Below are 20,992 nucleotides of genomic sequence, written 5' to 3' on the forward strand. Positions count from 1 at the left end.
GTAAAATGTTTTTATGTGTGTTTCAGGAGCCTTTCTCCCCAACTCATTCTTAAATATTTAATATGTTGCATGGCTTTTTCTCCCCTTGTATATAATTACTCATCTACTATTGTTTAAATGCTTTTGTATCTAGTGTACAGCTTTTCTCCCAGGGACTCAGCTGAAAATGGGCAGTTGGCTCAGTCAAACTTTTCTGGTTACCAAAGGAAAAATAACTACATAAATAAAATTGTTAAGTATTTTTCTGTGTATTCAGTATATCTGGCAAAAGCATTTTTATTCACATGCACATGGCCTTAAATTACAGCTAACCTGCATGTGATCTATGATTGTTACCTGATCACAAAACCACCAGGGATTAATTAGTACTAGACAAAGGACTTAGTTATATTACATAAGGCGACACTGGTGCCAAAGGAGATACTGTATTATGAAGTAATATAGAAGAGATTCAAAAGTACATACGCTGTCCAACCCCTGGCTATGTTTTGTGTTTCTCTAAATGTAGCCATTTTGATTTGTGAGTAGTTGGCCTTCTAGGTGCACTGGAGTTTTATATTTTCCTTCACTAGCTGAACCATTTATAAGTCTCACTTCAGCAGGTGACAGTCTTTACTCCCAAAAAACTGGTGCAGACGTTTTGCCCTTGCAAGGCACTGTAGGCATGGCTGTCTTGTCTTTCCGTCTGCCTTGTGGTTCCTGTTATGGTCATTCTGCTCTGGCAGTGGCTTTATTCTCATAACCCTTCAATCAGTGGACTTTCTATTTTTTTATACAATTCTTATTTTTTTCCACTAAATTTTCCAAACTACAGAAGGGTATTCAGCTAACAATCCAGTTAAGGCCATTTGAAGTACAATAATTTGTGTATTACTAGCATTAGAGAATGGATAGATAAACTAAAGGATTGCACTGTGGCTTGTTTTGCAATTCTGAGGTAACATTATAAATGAGCACAGCCAAAGCTAACGCACTATTCAGATCCCAAACATGGGAATCAAAGTTGAAGGGCAAAAAAAACAAAAAAAACAAACAAACAAAGAAAAAAGGTCTTCTCAAACTGGGTGCTTCAGTTAGGACTGCAAATGCAGTATCAGCATTCATTTTCAAAGCTGCAATATGCTCATTGGTTCAGAAATCAGTGCTGTTACTGCACTCCCATAACAAATGCAGTCATGTCCTAGGACAGCTTACAGCCTTGCCAGCTGTACCCTGCCTCATCCTAGTGTTACACCCTGTGAATTAGAGTAAGTGCACTTATAATGCACTCCAGACTACTGCTGCAGAACAGCAAGCAATAAAAACTTCACAAAAATTAATATATTCTAGAAGAAGTAGGAGGTTATATGAGTTAGAGAACAGTAAAAAAAAGGAAAGAAAAAAACTAACTCTACAATTGAAGGCAAACAAAAGCCTAGTAATACGCTTTAGGTAACATTAATACACTGAAAGGATAAAGTCACAGTTTCAGCAATAATTACAGCATAAAGCATGCAGGAATCAATTCAAAATAAAAGTAGTTGGTGGAGCTTAAGTTTTTGTCTGCCCCCTGAGCCTTTTGATTACCCTTGAGAGTGTCCTTATTTAATTGGATTCACCAGCTACTTTTCTTCATTCGGCAGTGACTCTGTGTTTTAAAAAGGTTGTGTCTCAGGCTCCTGAGTTACAGTTTCCAGCCAGCCACTAAGATAGGGTGCTATACTTAACTTCCATCAATGCTTCAATTAAAAAAAGGAAGAGAGAGACACAGAAAAAGTTAAAAATAAAGAAAGAAATAAAGAGTACCTTTTAATGCAGCTGTTTCCTCTTCTCTAGTATATAGGTTTTATTTAGTGGTTTCTTCAACTCTTACATCATGTTCCCTGTGGCCAAGGTAATAATTTCATTCTTTTATCCCTTTTTGGCCTTATTTATATTAATTGCTGTCACTCCTTAGCCCAAGTGCAATATCTTTAATCCATTTTCAGTCCTATTTATATCAATTTTTGTCACGCCTTTGCCCAAGTGGAATATTTTTAATACATTTAAAGTCCTATTTACATTCATTTTTGTCACTCCTTTGCCAAAGTAGAATAAAGAATGTCTGCCATTCTTTCCAATTTACTCTAGATAGTCCTCTGTGTTTCCACAGCTACTGGGTTTGTAACATTTAACAGTAAATTTGGGTTTACTTTCCCTTTGTGTTTACTTTTAATATTGGTTAAAATCACATCAGGCTTCAAGGCAGTCTCTCATGTTCATTAAGCGGACCCCACTGGTTCATCCACAAACCAGTGATCAAGTCATGCTAATTCTTGTTACCAGGAGGCAAGATTACTGTACCATGTATTTTTCCTTTTGCTGAATAGAGTTAGTTCCAGTTTACATTTTAGGTTACTGGTTTGCAAGCAGTCCCTTACCAACAGTTTTTGTACATTAAAAATATATAGACAGAGTTTGAATAACTTTAATTAGGGAGCTCATAAATAGGTGTTTTTAATTTTTCTATGCAGTAAGTAGTTACAAATCTTATCTCCAGTAGCTCAAAAGGTAGCACTCTTGCCTTTGGTGAAGAGGATTGTGGGTTCTGTTATGATCCAAGGTAGATGAATTTAGAAGCCATGTAGCTGAAACACTGGTATGCCTCAAGGAGTAATTTGCATGTACACCATGGACCTACAGCATAGGAAGTTTAAAGTATTACACAGTGAAGCCTCTCACTTAGCTAGGTCTTTCTTGCAGGTTTCAGAACATAAGATGAAAAATATAAGGTTTGTGGACAATAGTTTATTTTGAATACACCTTAGTATGGCAGCTTCCAGGGGCGGCCCGTGCTATTGTACTGCCGGACTGCAGCCCCCTCAACTTCAAACTAACAAAATAAAAAAATAAAAAGAAAAACATATTTTAAAATTTCGCGCATGCGCACTAGTCCAGACTGCTGCTGAGACAGTCTGGAGCATGGAGCATGTGCAGATTGTCTCCGCAGCAGTCCTGATTGAGACACGTGAACAGGAGCGCTCCCACAAGTCTATGCAGTTTTAAACTGCATAGACTGCCTGGGAACTCGCTGGGGAAACACGTCGGGGTCGGACTGCAAGGTCGGCAGTCAGGAGAAGGATCTTGGGTCTGGATTGGAGTTTGCTGCAGGGGAAGATCTCGCGACGGGCAGGGTCGGATTTGCGTGCGTTTTCAGCTGCACTCTCGTCGGGGGTTTTGTGGACAGGGACCTGGATTTAATTGTGGTTTTGCAGACAGGGATTTACTACAGGACCAGGTAAGTGTGTGGACAGGGACATTGTGTGTGTGTGTGTGTGTGTGAAAACACCCCAGGTGCAATATACTAGTGGTTAGGCTCATGGTGGTGTGGTAGGGAATACCTCAGGCTTGAACCCTGTACCTTGTATGCAGGTGTTAAAGACCTGAATTCCCTACCCACCACCATTTGTAAAAAAATTGCAGATTTTTGCCTCATATTTGAGCTGATCTGTTCCTCATAATATCTGTGGTTTGTAAATGTTGGAATGCTTGATATTTGATGGTGCAGTGGTAGCATTGTTGCCTCACAGCTGCAGGTTCTCAGGTTTGCTTCTTGGCTGGGGTGCCTTCTTTGTGGGGGGGGTCTGTATCTTCTCCCTGTGTTTGTGTGGGTTTGCTTTTGTGTCCTCCCATGTTACAAAGACATGTCTGCATTATTTCTTCCTGGGCCTCTGCTGATAATTGTTTTTTTTGTTCCAAGTCAGACTGTCCTGATTAACAAATGTTAAATAAAATTGACAGGCATTTGAATTTCAGATTTCAGGTTTCTGAATGTTTAGTTCCTTACATATTTGATGGTGCAGTGGCAGTATTGTTGCCTCACAGCTATAGATTTTCTGGTTTGATTCTTGGCTGGGGTGCCTTCTGTGTGGAGTCTGCATCTTATCCCTGTGTTTGTGTGGATTTGCTCTGGTGTCCTGCCATTTTACAAAGACATGTGTCTACAGTATTTCTCCCTGGGCCTCTGCTGAAAATTGTTTTTGTTCCGTCAGAAGTAAAATTGACAGGCATTTGAATTTCAGACTTCATATTCTTCAGAAAATACATAGTAAAACAACGTTTTATTCTAGCAATAAATATATAGTAACACAACCTTTTATTATAGCAATTTTTTAAGTTTATAAGATGGCTATTTGAAATTTGTCCTTATTTTTGGGACTGTAATACCCTGTTAGTGGCTTTGTCCAGGATTTTTGTGCTAAGGTTGACAGCTATGGCAAGAACTGAATTCACTGAATATGTTTGAGGGCTGTATTCCCTCATTACTGGGTTTGTCCAGGTGTTTTGTGCTAAGAGGTTGACAGCTATGGTGAGAACTGAATTCATTAAATGATAGCCATTTAAGTTTCAGTCTTCCTCTCTTTCACAAAGCAGCTGATCTGGCGTAGTGGTATGTTGCTCTTGACTGTTTTGCACAGGGACCTTGGCAGTAAAATGTGCGGTGGTAACACAGCATTTTTCTTTCACAAAGCAGGTGATTTAGCATAGTGGTATGTTGTTCTGACTCTTTTGCACAGGGACCTTGGCAGTAATATGTATGGTGGTAACACAGCATTTTATTCTAGCAGCTTTCCAAGATTATACAAGCAATGTTTAATGTGTCCCTGGTTTTTGCCCTTTTGACCCACTCCAATAAATTTGGCTTTTTCCAGACTTCTTGTGCTGCGAAGTTGAGATGCAGTTGAGTATTGAGTAGATTTTACAAGGAGCTGAGAGCTGCAGGGGAAGAGAAGTTTAGTGCTGATTATGCTAAGTCAGCTCACATTGCTAATAGCACAAAAGGTTGTGTCCTTGCTTTTGATGCAGAAGGTTGTTGGTTCTACTCCCATAAGGGGTGAATGCTGCCGTACTGAAAATTAAGATACTAACTATGAGCCTGTTATCAGTTTGCCATCCATTTCCTATTGCAATATTACTAGCTTATTTTTAATGTAATTTAGGCAATTTATTCCTCAGGGGCATCAGACACTTTATTTTTCGATGAAACCATGAAATATAAAGGTGATTGCTATCACCAACCTCTTCATTACAGATTTATTTAACGTGGAATTATTTAGATGACTTTTTTACTACTTCAGAGATTGTGCATATTTACTGATCATGGTGGACTGTAGAATTGTGCATATTTACTGATAATAGTGGACTGTAGAAGTATGAGTAGACTTTTATGATGGAAATGTTCTGAATTGGACAGTTTTGTTTCATTGTTTACTGGAAAAATGTTCAAAGCAATAGGAAGGTGTATCAAAGAGCACATGTATGTTTCATATGCAAGGGGCCTATGATTTGAAAACAGCCCAGAATTAATTTTTACCTGCCACGGGTAAAATGTATTTTCTTTGAATGTGGGTTTTAATGTTGTTTCAATGAATGTGAGTTTCAAGGGCAGAGAAGTTTTAATGCCAAGTTTGTTTAGCAGATGTCTTAGTGTTTGAGCTGTAAAATGCAAAATAAACTTTCAAATGAAGTTCAAATCATCATAGAAGTAAATCAGTATGCACATTAGTGTTTATGGTAAATGGAGTGAAATAGCAAAGTAATGGATCATTGGAATGGCTGCAGGGAGGCTCCATTCAACCATGGTTTTGTGAGGGGGAAGGGTGGCAAACTTAGACAGCCCCAGCTGAACTATACCTCCCAACTGTCCAGATTTTCAAAGAATGAATAGATTTTTTGCTTCTTATTTTTGGTTTGTTCCTCATAAAATTTGTGGTTTTCTGGCAAATCATTTAGGAATTAAGTCACTAAATAATGACACACTAGTTTCAGACTTCATAACCTTCAGAAAAATGCATGCTAAAGTAAGACTTGTTCTATCAACTGTCCCAGTTTATAGAAGAGCAATTTTTAGTACTGTTTATATGTTCCCCCAATATATTTGGCCTTGTCCAGATTTATATCCCAGTTTATACAAGAGCAATTTTTAGTACTGTTTATATGTTCCCTCAATATATTTGGCCTTGTCCAGATTTATTGCATTAACAGGCTGAGAGGTACATGCAAATAAATTGCTTTATAGAATTAGGCATAGCCAAACCTCTGAACTGTCCCTGATTTTGACTCAAAATGTTGCCCTTCCCCTAATGATCCCTCCGCACAATAGCAATTTTGGAAGAAAACATGGAGGGTTTATAATTAAGAAATAACTGTAATAATCAGATTACTTTTATTTCAGAAATGCATGTAGATTATTTTATTTTGTCACCTGCTCAAGTTAGCAGTACTAATATTAAAGTGTCCCTTCTTTGACAGGTTCCCAGCTGTATTGTGTTGCTATTTTATATTTTTACATCACATTTTTGGTCCATTTTTCATAAAATTGTGTTTTTTTGGCAAATGAGTGACAAATAATTAAAGACTGAAGTTAGAAAATAATGACAGACATTTGAGTTTCAGATTTCATACCATTCAGAAAATTCATACTAATGCAAGACCTCTATTAGCTTTCTAAGTTTATAAGAGCAATATTTTAAAAATTGTCCTTATTTTTGGGCCTTTGTCCCATTTCTTTGTATGGCTTTGTCCAGATTTCTTGCTCTGAGGTTGAGAGGTATGACAAATGTGTCAGGGCCATCACAAGTCAGCCAGAGACATTTCAAACTGTGACATACTTGTTACACCCCACTCCCCATGTAGTGACTCTGGATGTGTCGAAGCAAGGCAAGGAGTAGTTATGCAGTGTAAATGTGCAGAGAATCCCACCCATCCAAGGTAGACACAAGTACTAGAGTGGCTTTTCATCTGTCCTTGATTTTTACAGAATGGTCTGGTTTCTGTCATATTTTTGTACTGTTGATTTATGCTTATTACTCAAAGTGCCTGTTGCTCTGTGTTTAAGTAGCAATACTTTAATGACCGTCAGGTAAGCTTGGCTGAGATTGCAAGATGCAAGTAAGCTTTAATAAGCATACTGTTAAAGAATTGCCAACATTGAAAGCCTTTCTGTTGCCATGTAGAGAATACTTAACTAGATAATGTATAAGCCTTGGGTATTGAAATGCATATGCCAGTATTTGTAATAAAGGACAGAATTACATTATTTTAAGAGTCTCATTACACTTGGAGACTTCCAGTCATCTCTGCAGGCTTTACCCGTAAACCGAATGCCAATCGCGTGGTCCATGACCTGTACAGTAATCCTTTTAAGCAATGTATCTTGAGCTTATTTCTTGTTTGCTTTTCATTTTTTACTTTGATCATGTTTTCCCCATGAAACAAGTAGATGTCAGGCAGCAAGTCTTTTTGGATAAGGAACATATTTACAAGTGGGCCATCAGAGATTTCTACTTTCAGCATGTTACTTGTTACTTTAATAAAGCTGAATATAAATTATAATTAGAACTGCAGTGCAAGAAGTGGTTTGAGTTGAGTGCTGCTTGTTTTTCTTATACTTGATTTTGACTGGCATTCCATTAATGTATTTAAAAAAAAGTAATTTATTTTTTCATGCATCACAACCTTTTTTGTTTCCATCTAGATATTAAGCTGTCATGCAGCCAATGCATTGAAATATTTTTATTCTTCTACACTTCATTTTGTCTTGATTGGACTCTCATAATGACGGTTTGGCACCCAGTGCAGTATATTTAGTTTTTGTGCTTTGCTACTACAGGTGTGTGTGTGTGTGTGTGTGTGTGTGTGTGTGTGTGTGTGTGTGTGTGTGGTAGGGAACCCTGTACCTTGTATGCAGGTGTTAAAGACCTGAATTCCCTACCCACCACCATTTGTAAAAAATAAAACTGCAGATTTTTGCCTCATATTTGATCTGATCTGTTCCTCATAATATCTGTGGTTTGTAAATGCTGCAATGCTTGATATTTGATGGTGCAGTGGTAGCACTGTTGCCTCACAGCTGCAGGTTCTCAGGTTTGCTTCTTGGCTGGGGTGCCTTCTTTGTGGGGTCTTTATCTTCTCCCTGTGTTTGTGTGGGTTTGCTTTTGTGTCCTCCCATGTTGCAAAGACATGTCTGCATTATTTCTTCCTGGGCCTCTGCTGAAATTTTTTTTTGTTCCAAGTCAGACTGTCCTGATTAACAAATGTTAAATAAAATTGACAGGCATTTGAATTTCAGACTTCAGGTTTCTGAATGTTTAAGTCCTTGCATATTTGATGGTACAGTGGTAGTATTGTTGCCTCACAGCTATAGGTTTTCTGGTTTGATTCTTGGCTGGGGTGCCTTCTGTGTGGCGTCTGCATCTCCTCCCTATGTTTGTGTGGATTTGCTGTGGTGCCCTGTCATTTTACAAAGACGTGTCTGCAGTATTTCTCCCTGGGTCTCTGCTGAAAATTGTTTTTATTCTGTCAGCAGTAAAATTGACAGGCATTTGAATTTCAGACTTCATGTTCTTCAGAAAATACATAGTAACACAACCGTAACACAAACTTTTATTCTAGCAATTTTCTAAGTTTATAAGATGCATATTTGAAATTTGTCCTTATTTTTGGGACTGTATTCCCCCATTATTGGCTTCGTCCAGGTTTTTTGTGCTAAGGTTGACAGCTATGGCAAGAACTGAATTCACTGAATGTTTGAGGGCTGTATTCCCTCATTACTGGGTTTATCCAGGTGTTTTGTACTAAGTGGTTGACAGCTATGGTGAGAACTGAATTCACTAAATGATAGCCATTTAAGTTTCAGTCTTCCTCTTTTACAAAGCAGCTGATTTGGCGTAGTGGTATGTTGCTCTGACTGTTTTGCACAGGGAGCCTGGCAGTAAAATGTATGGTTCTAGCAACTTTCCAAGATTATATAAGGAATGTTTGTGTCCCTGGTTTTTGGGCTTTTGACCCCCCCAATACATTTTGGCTTTTTCCAGTTTTCTTGTGCTGCAAAGTTGAGTATTAAGTAGATTTTACAAGGAGCTGAGAGCTGCAGGGGAACAGAAGTTTAGTGTTGCTTAAGTGAAGCTGGTTTTCCTTGTTAATAGCACAACAGGTTGTGTACTTGTTTTTGATGCAGAAGGCTGTGGGTTCTACTCCCACAAGGGGTGGATGCTGCCATACTGAGAATGTTCTCCTTGGTGAAGATACTAACTATGAGTCCGTTATCAGTTTGCCATCCATTTCCTCTTGCAATATTACTAGCTTATCATTTTGTTAATGTAATATAGGCAATTTATTCCTGAGGGGCAACAGACACTTTATTTTTCGATGAAACCATGAAATATAAAGGTGTTTGCTAGCAGCAACCTCTTCATTAGTTACAGATTTCTTTAATGTGGAATTATTTAGATGACTTTCACTTCTTCAGAGATAGTGCATATTTACTGATAATGGACTGTAGAATTGTGCATATTTACTGATAATGGTGGACTGTAGAATTGTGCATATTTACTGATAATGGTGGACTGTAGAATTGTGCATATTTACTGATCATGGTGGACTGTAGAATTGTGCATATTTACTGATAATGGTGGACTGTAGAATGGTGGACTGTAGAATTGTGCATATTTACTGATAATGGTGGACTGTAGAAGTCTGAGTAGACTTTTATGATAAATGTTCTGAACTGGGCAGTTTTGTCATTATGGGTGCATGCATTTTGTTTCATTGCTTACTGGAAAAATGTTCAAAACAAATTTAAAACGCCCTCTAACAACTGTAATATATTGTACAAGGAATATAATTTAGTACAATGAGGAAGGTGTATCAAAGAGCACATGTATGTTTCATATGCAAGGGGCCTATGATTTGAAAACAGCCCCAAATTAATCTTTATCTGCCACTGGCAAAATGTATTTTCTTTGAATGTAGGTTTCAATGCTGTTTCAATGAATGTGAGTTTCAAGGGCAGAGAAGTTTTAATGCTAAGTTTTCATTATGAGACTGCATTGCTTTGTTTAGTAGATGACTTAGTGTTTGTGCTGTAAAATACAAAATAAAACTTTCAAATGAAGTCCAACTCATCATAGAAGTAAAGCAGTATGCACATTAGTGTTTATGGTAAATGGAGTGAAATAGCCAAGTAATGGTTCATTGGAATGGCTGCAGAGGCTCCATTCAACCATTATTTTGTCAGGGGGGAAGGACAGCAAACTCAGACAGGCCCAGCTGAACTATACCTCCCAACTGTCCAGATTTTCAAAGAATGAATAGATTTTTGCTTCTGATTTTTGGTTTGTTCTTCATAAAATTTGTAGTTTTCCGGCAAATCATTTAGAAATTATTTTTATTTATTTATTTATTAAATTAAGTCACTAAATAATGATACACTGAGTTTCAGACTTCATAACCTTCAGAAAAATGCATGCTAAAGTAAGAACTGTTATTCTATCAACTGTCTCAATTTATACAAGAGCAATTTTTAGTACTGTTTATATGTTTCCCCAATATATTTGGCCTTGTTCAGATTTACTGCATTAACAGGTTGAGAGGTACATGCAAATAAATTGCTTTATAGAATTAGGCATAGCCAACCTCTCAACTGTCCCCGATTTTGGCTCAAAATTTTGCTCTTCCCCCTAATAATCCCTCCGCAAAATAGCAATTTTGGAAGAAAACATGAAGGGTTTACAATTAAGAAATAACTGTAATAATCAAAGTTATAGATTACTTGAAATGCATGTAGATTCTTTTATTTTGTCAGCTGCTCAAGTTAGCAGTACTAATATTAAAGTGTCCCTTCTTTGACAGGTTCCCAGCTGTATTGTGTGGCTATTTTATATTTTTGCATCACATTTGGTCCATTTTTCATAAAATTGTGTTTTTGGCAAATTAGTGACAAATCACTAAAGACTGAAGTTAGAAAATAATGACAGACATTTGAGTTTCAGATTTTATACCCTTCATAAAAGTCATACTAATGCAAGACCTATTCTATTATCTTTCTAAGTTTATTAGAGCAATACTTAAAAATTGTCCTTATTTTTGGGCATTTGTCCCACTTCTGTGTATGGCTTTGTCCAGATTTCTTGCTCTGAGGTTGAGAGGTATGACAAATGTGTCAGGGCCATCACAGTCAACCAGAGACATTTCAAATTGTGACATACTTGTTGCACCCCACTCCACCATGTAATGACTCTGGATGTGTCCAAGCAAGGCAAGGAGTAGTTATGCAGTGTAAATGTGCAGTGTGTCTCCCCCCATCCAAGGTAGACACAAGTACTACAGTGGCTTTTCATCTGTCCTTGATTTTGCAGAAAGGTCTGGTTTCTGTCATGTTTTTGTACTGTTGATTTATGCTTATTACTCAAAGTGCCTGTTGCTCTGTGTTTAAGTAGCAATGCTTTAATGACCATAAGGTAAGCTTGTCTGAGATCGTAAGATGCAAGTAAGCTTTAATAAGCATACTGTTAAAGAATTGCCAACATTGAAAGCCTTTCTGTTTTTGCCATGCAGAGAATACTTGACTAGATAATGTATAAGCCTTGGGTATTAAAGGACAGGATTCCATTATTTTAAAAAGCTCATTACACTTGTTGGAGACTTCCAGTCATCTCTACAGACTTTACCCGTAAACTAAACAGAATGCCAATCATGTGTGGTCCATAACCTGTACAGTAATCCTTTAAGCAATGTATCTTGAGCTTGTTTTTTGTTTGCTTTTCATTTTTTACTTACATGTTTTCCCCATGAAACAAATAGATAGTTGTCAGGCAGCAGGTCTTTTTTGGATAAGAAACATTTTTACAAGTGGGGGCATCACAGAGATTTCTACTTTCAGCATGTTACTTGGTACTTTAATAAAGCTGAATATAAATTATAATTAGAACTGCAGTGCAAGGAGAAGTGGTTTGAGTTGAGTGCTTCTGGTTTTTCTTGTACTTAATTTTGACTGGCATTCCAGTAATGTATTTAAAAAGTAATTTATTTTTTCATGCCTCACAACCTTTTGTTTCCATCTAGATATTAAGTAAGCTGTCATGCAGCCAATTCATTGAAATATTTTTATTCTTCTACACTTATTTTTGTCTTGATTGGACTCTCATAATGATGGTTTGCCACCCAGGGCAGCGTATTTAATTAAAGTTAGTTTTTGTGGTTTTGAGCATAGCTCCTCCCCTTTCTAGTTGGCCATGCCCCTTCCCCTTGACCCCACCCATTCAGCTGTCTCCTGCAGCCCCCCTTTGATTTGAAGTCACCAGCCGCCACTGGCAGCTTCATAAGATTCTTATTGTGGATTGTAACAGTTATGTTTGAAAAGTACAGCTGTGTAAGTTCTACTTATCCATAACAGTAGATGTTCAAGGTTTAATATCACTTAACTTCCTTGATTGCTTCAATTTAAAAAACAGAGAGGGAGAGAGACAGAAAAAAAGTTAAAAATAAATAAATAAATGGAGTACTTTTTAATGCAGCTGCTTCCTCTTTTCTAGAATGTGGGTTTTATTTGGTGGTTTCCTTCAACTCATAACATGTTCTCAGTAGCAATGCTATCCCTGTGGAAAACCAGATAACGTTCACCCACCATGAGAGCCTGCATCGCAGAAACTCACATTGTAGTTGTTAGAGCAGCATATAAAACAAGTAATGAACTGCAAGTCAGCCTGAGAGGCCTGTTCAAAGGGAGTTAAGGTCAGTTTTTCTAGAACAAAACTGAGAACCCAAGGAGGAGGATTTTGCTTGCAACAGAATCTCATACAAAACACTCCTTTCAGAAGCGATCTGACCACAGACATAAAAGAAAGGGGGGATCCATTGGCAAGCAAGCTGAAATGACTCGCACTTTGATGGAAGCATGCAACAAGCCATCTTAAAGTAGTTCACAAAAATATTTGAGAACCAGATGTGCAACTTCCCTTTCAGGCTGGGCTGTGTTGGGTAAGATACTAACTATAACATCTTAAGAACATAAAACTTTCTAATAGCAGTTTTTTTTGCCTTCTTTAGTACCTGAGCATGTGCTCATGAAAAGGTGCCTAAAAAGTATTAAAATGTAATCATACAGGCATTCAGTTGTTGCTGATTGATGTTGATGTCTATCAAGATCTTCTTTTACTATGTGAGTAGATCCAGCCTGAGAGGAAGTTTGTAGTAATTGCTCTTTCCCAGTTCCATAAGAAGTAAGAACCAGTTTTGCCTGGGCCAAAAGGGAGTCACCTCAGTTATTTCTGGTAATTCTTTCTGAAGCTTTAGAAGTACCTCGGAATTCATTGGAAAGGGTGGAAAAACATAAAGGGGCATTCCTGATCAAGACAGTGACAGAGCATCTGTTCTCCATGTTTGGGTGCAAGAATGTCTCAAACAGAATTTTTCTAATTGTCTGTTTTGTAATGGGGTGAACATATTTACTTGAGGTGCCCCCCAATCTAGATCAAGACCTGGAACATGTGTGTATTGAGTTTCCACTTGTAAGGGTCTGTCCTGTATCTGATGAGTTTGTCTGTCACAATGATTTGCTCTGACAGAATGTAAGAGGGCTGAAGAGTCAGAAAATGGTGAAGAACCAACTCTCAAGCAATCGTTGCCAACTAGCAACAAAAGGCAGGACCTGGTACCCCCTTGTTTATTGAGATACCACAACACTGTGGTGTTGTCTGTAACCACCTCTAAAGGACCCGGAGTCCATATATGGTGCAGTGACTTCAAAACATGCATCATTTACCAGTATCTCTTTGATTTATTTATTTGTTTGTTTGTTTGTTTGTTTGTTTATTTATTTATTTGACATTTGTTTACCGAGGTGGTCTGACTGGGTCTACAGAACTCATTTTCAGCAGAGGCCCGGGGAGAAAAGCTTTACATACAGTACAATACAAATATGGTATAATCCAATACAATACAAATTACATTAGAAATACTTTACAAAAATAAGTTGAAAGAACAAACTATGTTACAAGATGTTGCAATATATTACTATACATCTAGAGAATTCTATAGAGTTAAAACATTACAGACAATGAGAGTCACTCTCACCATACATGATGTAGGGAGTGTCCAAAAATAGTACGTAGGTAGTGCAATGTGTGACATTGACTGTTATAGTATATGAAAAATAGAATGTTAGTTTCAGTTAGGAAAATAGCAGCTAGAAAGTTAGTGATGCAGATAGTGAGAGAGACCATTAAGAAGAATAGAAGCAATAAAGCCCAAGCAGTAGCTTAAGGATATGGTATAGAAACAGAGAAAAACTTAGCAGAGCCTTAGGATCTTGAAGTCCGTGAGGCACTGAAATGTGACAGAAGAGGACAATGACAAAGGCTAATGTGGAAGAAGATGAAGACCCGAGCATTAGGCAGGCTTTACGCAGGAGCAGAGCCATGTATTTTTGAGATGATTTTTTAAAGAGGCTTTGAAATGGGTTATACCAGGCATAGACCTGGTAGCGAGAGGTAGTGAATTCCAAAGTATAGAGACAGAGTATGAATACAGAGAGTGACCAGGTTTTCTTGTGGATTTTGAGATAGCTAAGAGATTTTTGTCTTCTGATTGTAGGGCTCGATTTGGTGTGTAACGTGTGACTAGATTGGCTAGTGCAGGGCAGGCAGTAGGCTTGAAAATAAGGTTGTGCAAGGTGGATAGCTGAATAAAGGCACGTTGGTTAGGTAGTTCAAGCCAGTTTAACTCTAGGAGTGGTTTACAGTGGTGTGTCCAATATTTAGAGCTTGTGGCAAACTGTGCAACTTTGTTGTAGCACTGTTCCATCTTGCTTAGGGTAGAAGTTTGTAAGTTAATTAAGATAGGGGCACCATAAAGAAGGGAGGGAAGTAAAAATGTTTTTGCCAGGGTAGTTTTGGTTGCTGCAATAAAGAAAAGTTTGTTTCTATATAAGAGTCCCAGTTTTTGATGAGTTTTCTTTATATTCTGCTGTATATGGGGGTCAAATTAACATTTATTGTCAATGATAACACCTAGATGTTTGGTTTACTGCACTATTTCTATGTTTATGTGCTTTGGTTTGTCCAAAGAGTCCCACAAAACTGGCAACTTTACTCCCATGAAAACTGCACCCTAGACATAATCTGAAGAGTCTATCTGAACAGATAGAACTGGGGATGAAAGAGGTAAAATGAGTTTTGGACTGAGAGCCATTTGATCCCTCCACCACTGCAGTTCTGTCCTTACAATCCCCAATGTGAGAGTCTGAAAGTCCAAGGGCTGTAGGTGCTGGGTGCAAGAATTTTCTAAGTAACAGTGAATTTTTCTGATGTGTTATCTGGCAAAAGGTATCATGAGGATCATGAATACCAAGAGGCCTAGAATCCTGAGAAATTCTCTTGCAGAAGCATGAAGTTGTTTTGAAAAACTCAGAAAGATCTGCTGGTAAGTTATTATCTTTTCTTTTACAAGGGAGGCCTTCTGTTTGAGTGTATCTATCAGACATCCCAAAAAGGCAAGTTCAAAAGAAATCCAAGATGTGACAGGAGGTTGGACACCTTTGTTAAAGTCTCCAAACATTTGGGAGAAGACACTATAGAAATAAACAGCTCATCTAATTAAGGAGAATGTGGATGGTCTGTAAACTGCAGTAAACCAACACTGGGGTTAGGCACTTTGTGAACATTTGATTTACAGTGGAGAGCCCAAAGGGTAATGCAGAGTACTGAAAATGTGATCCAGATACAGCAAACCTTGGAAATTTCCTGAAATTGTGAGCAATGGGTATGTGATTGTAAGCATCTTTGAGATGTAGTGTTACCATACAACAATGGTCCTGAAGCAGTGAAAGCACTGATTGAAGGGTCAATATCTTGAATTTTGGAACTTTCACATAAAGGTTGAAAAAAGACAGATCTAAAGCAGGTCTCCACACATGCTCATTCTTTAATACCAAAAATATCCTCTTGTGATTTGCAGGAATTGGTTCTATGACCCCTACTTCTAGCATATGTTGTAGCACCGGGGGAAACAGGTCTGTCTGATTTGGTGGATGTGAGGGAATTCCTATGAAAGGAGAAGAGTTTACCCACCACCAAGTGAATACTTCTTGAATCACCATCATCATCCATCTATCTGAACCCATGAGACCCCAGGCTATGAAGTAGAGGGTCAGTTGGTATGAGTAAGATAGGGAAACTGGAGCAAGAGGTATAAGTAAGGTGATGAGATTCTGAGTATAGTCATTCATTAACTGGAGCTTGATTGTTTTTGGGAAAGTTAATTATTTTCTTTGGTTTGGAAGAGTTATCCTCCTGTAATTTTCTTTTGGGGATCTGTTCATAATTAGGCTGGGATTTCTGTTTATTCTGCCCTCTAAAGGATAGAGAAACAGACGTGTTAGACTAGAACATGGGTACCTGAAAATCTTAGAGACTTCATGCATCAAGTTATTTCTGTCATCCTGCTGTTTTAGGACCTATGCAGCCACAGGCCCAAATACCAGATCCTGGCTAAGTAGAGAATTAAGAATTTCAGTCTTCCAATCATCAGAAAAAGTCTGATTACCCAAACAGACAAATCTGTTCAACACCAAAGAAGAAGCAGAAGATCTAGACACAGCATCAGTATAATCATATACACTTGAGTCAAGCTAGAAACAGTCTGATTCAAATATGATCTGCCTTCTAGAGACAATAAAGCAGCACATTATTCCAAATTATAAGCACATTTTAACACAAACTTCCATAAGTAGCCCTAATAATTCAAGATCCTAAAGGCATACAAAGCAGAGCAAACAGTCTCTTCTTGCTTGTCTAACCACTTGCCCTCCTTATCAGAAAGTACTGGGTTAGAAGAAGCCAAAGACTTATTGTTAGCTGTTGTGGCTCAATTTATTGCAGCTAGGTCAGCTGATACTTGAGAATAAAGGCATTTGTAACCTAGATAAAACCTATACTGCTTATCTGCTTTCTGTGAAACTACATCCAGTGAATCAGGAGCCTTGCAAGCAGCTTTAAAAGCATCTTTAAGAACTGGAAAATGGGAGGAATGGGTGCAGAATTTGGAACCTCGTCTTCTAATAGATCACAGCATCTGTCCAGTTCTGGGACAGCCCCTGTTTTCTCCCAAGCAAAAGCATCCCTGAGTCTAGCAACAGTCTCAGGAAAGGAAAAAACTTGTCTAGTATTAACCTCAGATTTACTTTCTGAAGTGCTAGAGTTCTGGGTGATGGATTCCTGAGGTGAATCACACCTATCACTATCAAAATTCTCATCTTTTGAAAACACATGCTGTTCTCTGGTGATACCTGAACTAGAATGGTAAAAAGGCAAATGGCTCCCAGAACTGACTGATTGCAAAACATTCTTAGATAAAGATATGACTTCTCACTTACATTACAGAAAAACTTGGTCATCTGCCCGGTAATTAAGTTTTAGTTTCCTTTTTTTAGGAATATTCCTACAGGAAGAATGGTCAGGGGACAGCCTACTGTCCATGGCAAGAGGTCTCTTTCCACAGAAAAGTCCTGTACTTAAAGTCCCACCTATAACAGGTACTGGCACAGCCCCTGAGGATGTGTCTAACCCCAGGGTCATCGGAGCCATTACGGCTACACCACATGGAGTTCAGGAAATAGGTAAATGGTCTGTGGAACCTTCTTTGGCCATGCTAGAGTCCTTATCTGTAAGCTGTGGCAATAATTTCACTTGTTTTTTTTTTTTTTTTTTCTTTTTAGGTGCAGGTGTAGTGGATCTATGGTACGATCCCAGTTATTCTCATTGGGGTAATATATAGTTATCAAACATTGGATGGGTAAGCCCAATGTGTAACCAAATGGGATAGGTTATTTTGAGCACAAAAAGGGAAACTGGCTAGGCTTAAAACAGCCCACAAGGACAGTTAGCCTAGTACTTACCTATGAAACTACAAGATGCAGGACCGTAAATATTATCCATACTGTAGCCAGAGGAAAAAAAAACTAATTACTTGTTAGACAAGAAGCTTTTGACAGACTGCTCTTCCTCTGGAGCCAAAGAGATGCTTCTACTCAAGCTGGCAGCAACATTCTCTAGATTTACCTCACTCTGGTTGCTAATATACTTCCCTCCAAAAATGGCGTAGCTTATTAACAGCCAAAGTGAGGAGTTAGAGCTTTGGCTAGCTGCCAGGTACTGTGTCCATGGCATGACACTATCCATAGGGTACTGCAGCAATGACATTGAAGAACATCTGTAGTTGTTAAGCTAAGACGTTTAGAACAGAAGAGTCCAAGTAGAATCAACACTTTATTTATCTGATTATATAATTTCAATGATCCTGAAAATCCAAATGTACTAATGTAGTTTAATAAATTTGTAGATATGCATATAAATATCTTCAAATAGAAAAAATATGTACATCTGAAAACTTTTGAGCTATCCAGCTATTAGACATTACTGACAAAAGTACAATGCTTTAGAAGTGTGTCAGGTTCTTGTTGCATAATACAAACCATTTCCCTCATGTGGAAGTGTTACAGTAATATAAACCACTGAAAAAAATAAAACAAACACCATGGGAAGGAAAAATGAAAGCATTTATTGTTTGGTGGACAGTGACAGGGAACTAGAAAGAAAAAAGGTATAGGAAAAGAAAACAAGTCAGCACATCAGCTTAAAACCATTTTGTTTCCTAAAAGTAAAGTCAAAAAGACTTAAACAAAAATAGTAAGACGTGTAGCTCCATCATTCTTTTAGGTTCTGATAAGAAAATTATCAGATACCTTTAAAGCACAGTTTCTTAGACACTGAGCAGTCAGCCTATGTTAAATGAATCGTTAATCTACTCATAAAAATAAATATGCAAATAAAGCATACTCTAGTGCACAGAAGCACCTCCCCAAACCTGAGTGTGTGCACAGATGCACGCACTCACACACACACACACACACACACACACACACACACACACACACACACACACACACACACACACACACGTCAAACAGGAATGAGATACACACGTTGCTGATAAATATTCCATTATATTTAGACAGGCTCCATATAACATTATTAATGAACAGTAACATTTTAAATTCAACACATTTTAAGATTTGCTTGCTCTCCCTTATAACAGTTCTAAGCCTTTCATGATAAGCTTTCTGCTCTATTTGTAAAATAATATCACAGAACACACAAGAAATATTATTATTCTCTTGTTCATGCTTTCAGGTTGAGTTCCAGTACTATATTCATTCTGGTATTTCTTTAAAATATTTATGCTATTACGGAGATGAATTTAAAACTGCTAATCACAGTTTATCACAGTTTAGGGTACTATGCAACTTTCCTTAGGATATGCTGTGATCTTTTCCATGAATTAACTCAATTATCAGAAGAAAAGGGCAAACAACAGATGAGAGACACTGCAAATACTGATTACACCAGCATTTTAACAAACATTGTTAAAAAGATTACAGGATGACAGTATTTCCAATTTTAACATGGTATGTGCCTGTACTTTAGAAAACACATAAAATTGTACCATTTTGGCTAAATTTCAGCAAAGAAGTGAATTTCGTCCAAAATATTTTGGTGACATCCAGTGTTGTGCATGCCTGGCCGTTTTCTGCCTTTTCTTTTCCTTTGATGTTGATATAGTATGTGAGACTCTGTACTATGTCCAAAATATAACTTTTGCACATTTTGCAAGGACCTGCTGATATAGCTAATATTTCTTTGTGCAGGGGAAATCATAGCTCTAGGTTTGCTGTTTTCTGGAACTCCCCTGATGATTACATTACTTCTGCTGCTGTTGTGATTTTCTAGAGCCGTTACTTATTTTGCAATGTGAGCACTTTTCCCTTATGGCTTCTTTTATGGCATTATTTTCATAAAGGTTATTTTTCATTCTTGAACTGTCATGTTTCTGTGTCATTCTTTGTTCTGTAAAGGGCCTGTAAATTTAACTTGATACCAACATCTTTGGCTAATAAGCTTTATTTGTGTATCATTTTGACTGCATACATTCTTTTTTGACCTAGCTTTTTCATTTCTGACTGAAAAACCTGGACAAATAAAAATCACACATTCTGTTGTATGCAAAACAAATAACTATTCATTAATAAAGTGGCATCACCATTCTTGTATCATAATACCATTATTGTAAAATGCTAATGTAACAAATTTGGCTTTATTTTTTCCATTGAGTTATACTTCCCAAGATTTACCTTGTGAGTCATAGACAAAGCAATATCCCTAAGGGGAGGGGCCTGGTAGATATGTTTAATCCATGAAATCTTGTATCTGAACTTTTTTTTAATACAGTGTGGCTCCTAGGGGCAAGATGTGTAGATTGCCTTATGAATTATTATAATTATATATATATATATATATATATATATATATATATATATATATATATATATATATGGGTCTACTTCATTTGATCGAAAGACCATTTGACCTAAACCCATTTGATCGAAATTTCATTTGATCGAAAACCAGTATTCAAGGCAAATAACAGGGATTTGTCCCCCTCCCCAATGTCGTGCGACCCTGGAGTTGGTATATCTAGTTGGGGGGGTGAAGCCCTCCACCTATTTTCATTTACAATCTGTACTTTTTGTGTTATTTTCTTCTTTTAAAGGAAACTAGGTGGGGGGCTTCGCCTCCCACACCCCCAACTAGATATACCAACTCCAGGGTCGCACAACATTGGGGGGGGGACAAATCCCAGTTTTATGCCTTGAATACTGGTTTTTGATCAAATGAAATATTGTAGAATCTTCACGAGTATTGAGGCAACAATGGATAAATTGCTTATCACAAAAAAGAAAAAAATAGCCAGAGACATACATGACTATTCTAACAATAGAGCCTATCCTAAGACTCCTTTTATTACATCAAATGTCTCTACAGAAAACTCGGTCATTGGTAATGATAGTACGCCAGCAGAGATCCATGATCCAGCATATGTTAATTCTCCTAATAATAATGACGAAGCACAGCCACTAAGACGTAGTGAGAGACGTAACAACAATAACACCAGAGAAAATAATGGTGCTGTTAATAATAATTAGGGTAGGCATTTTGATAATAACACCAATAGGATGCATGGATCTAATCAGCAGGGTTTTCAGGCAAATTCCAATGGCCAACAGAACAACCGGCAACCCAACCGGAATCAGCCACAGATAAGAAACAGAAGGAAACAGCGGAGGAGATAGTCCTTAGTG

Source organism: Protopterus annectens, chromosome 5.part0 (genome assembly GCF_019279795.1).
Source record: "Protopterus annectens isolate FY-2018-M chromosome 5.part0, PAN1.0, whole genome shotgun sequence".
NCBI classification, from domain to species: domain Eukaryota; kingdom Metazoa; phylum Chordata; order Ceratodontiformes; family Protopteridae; genus Protopterus; species Protopterus annectens.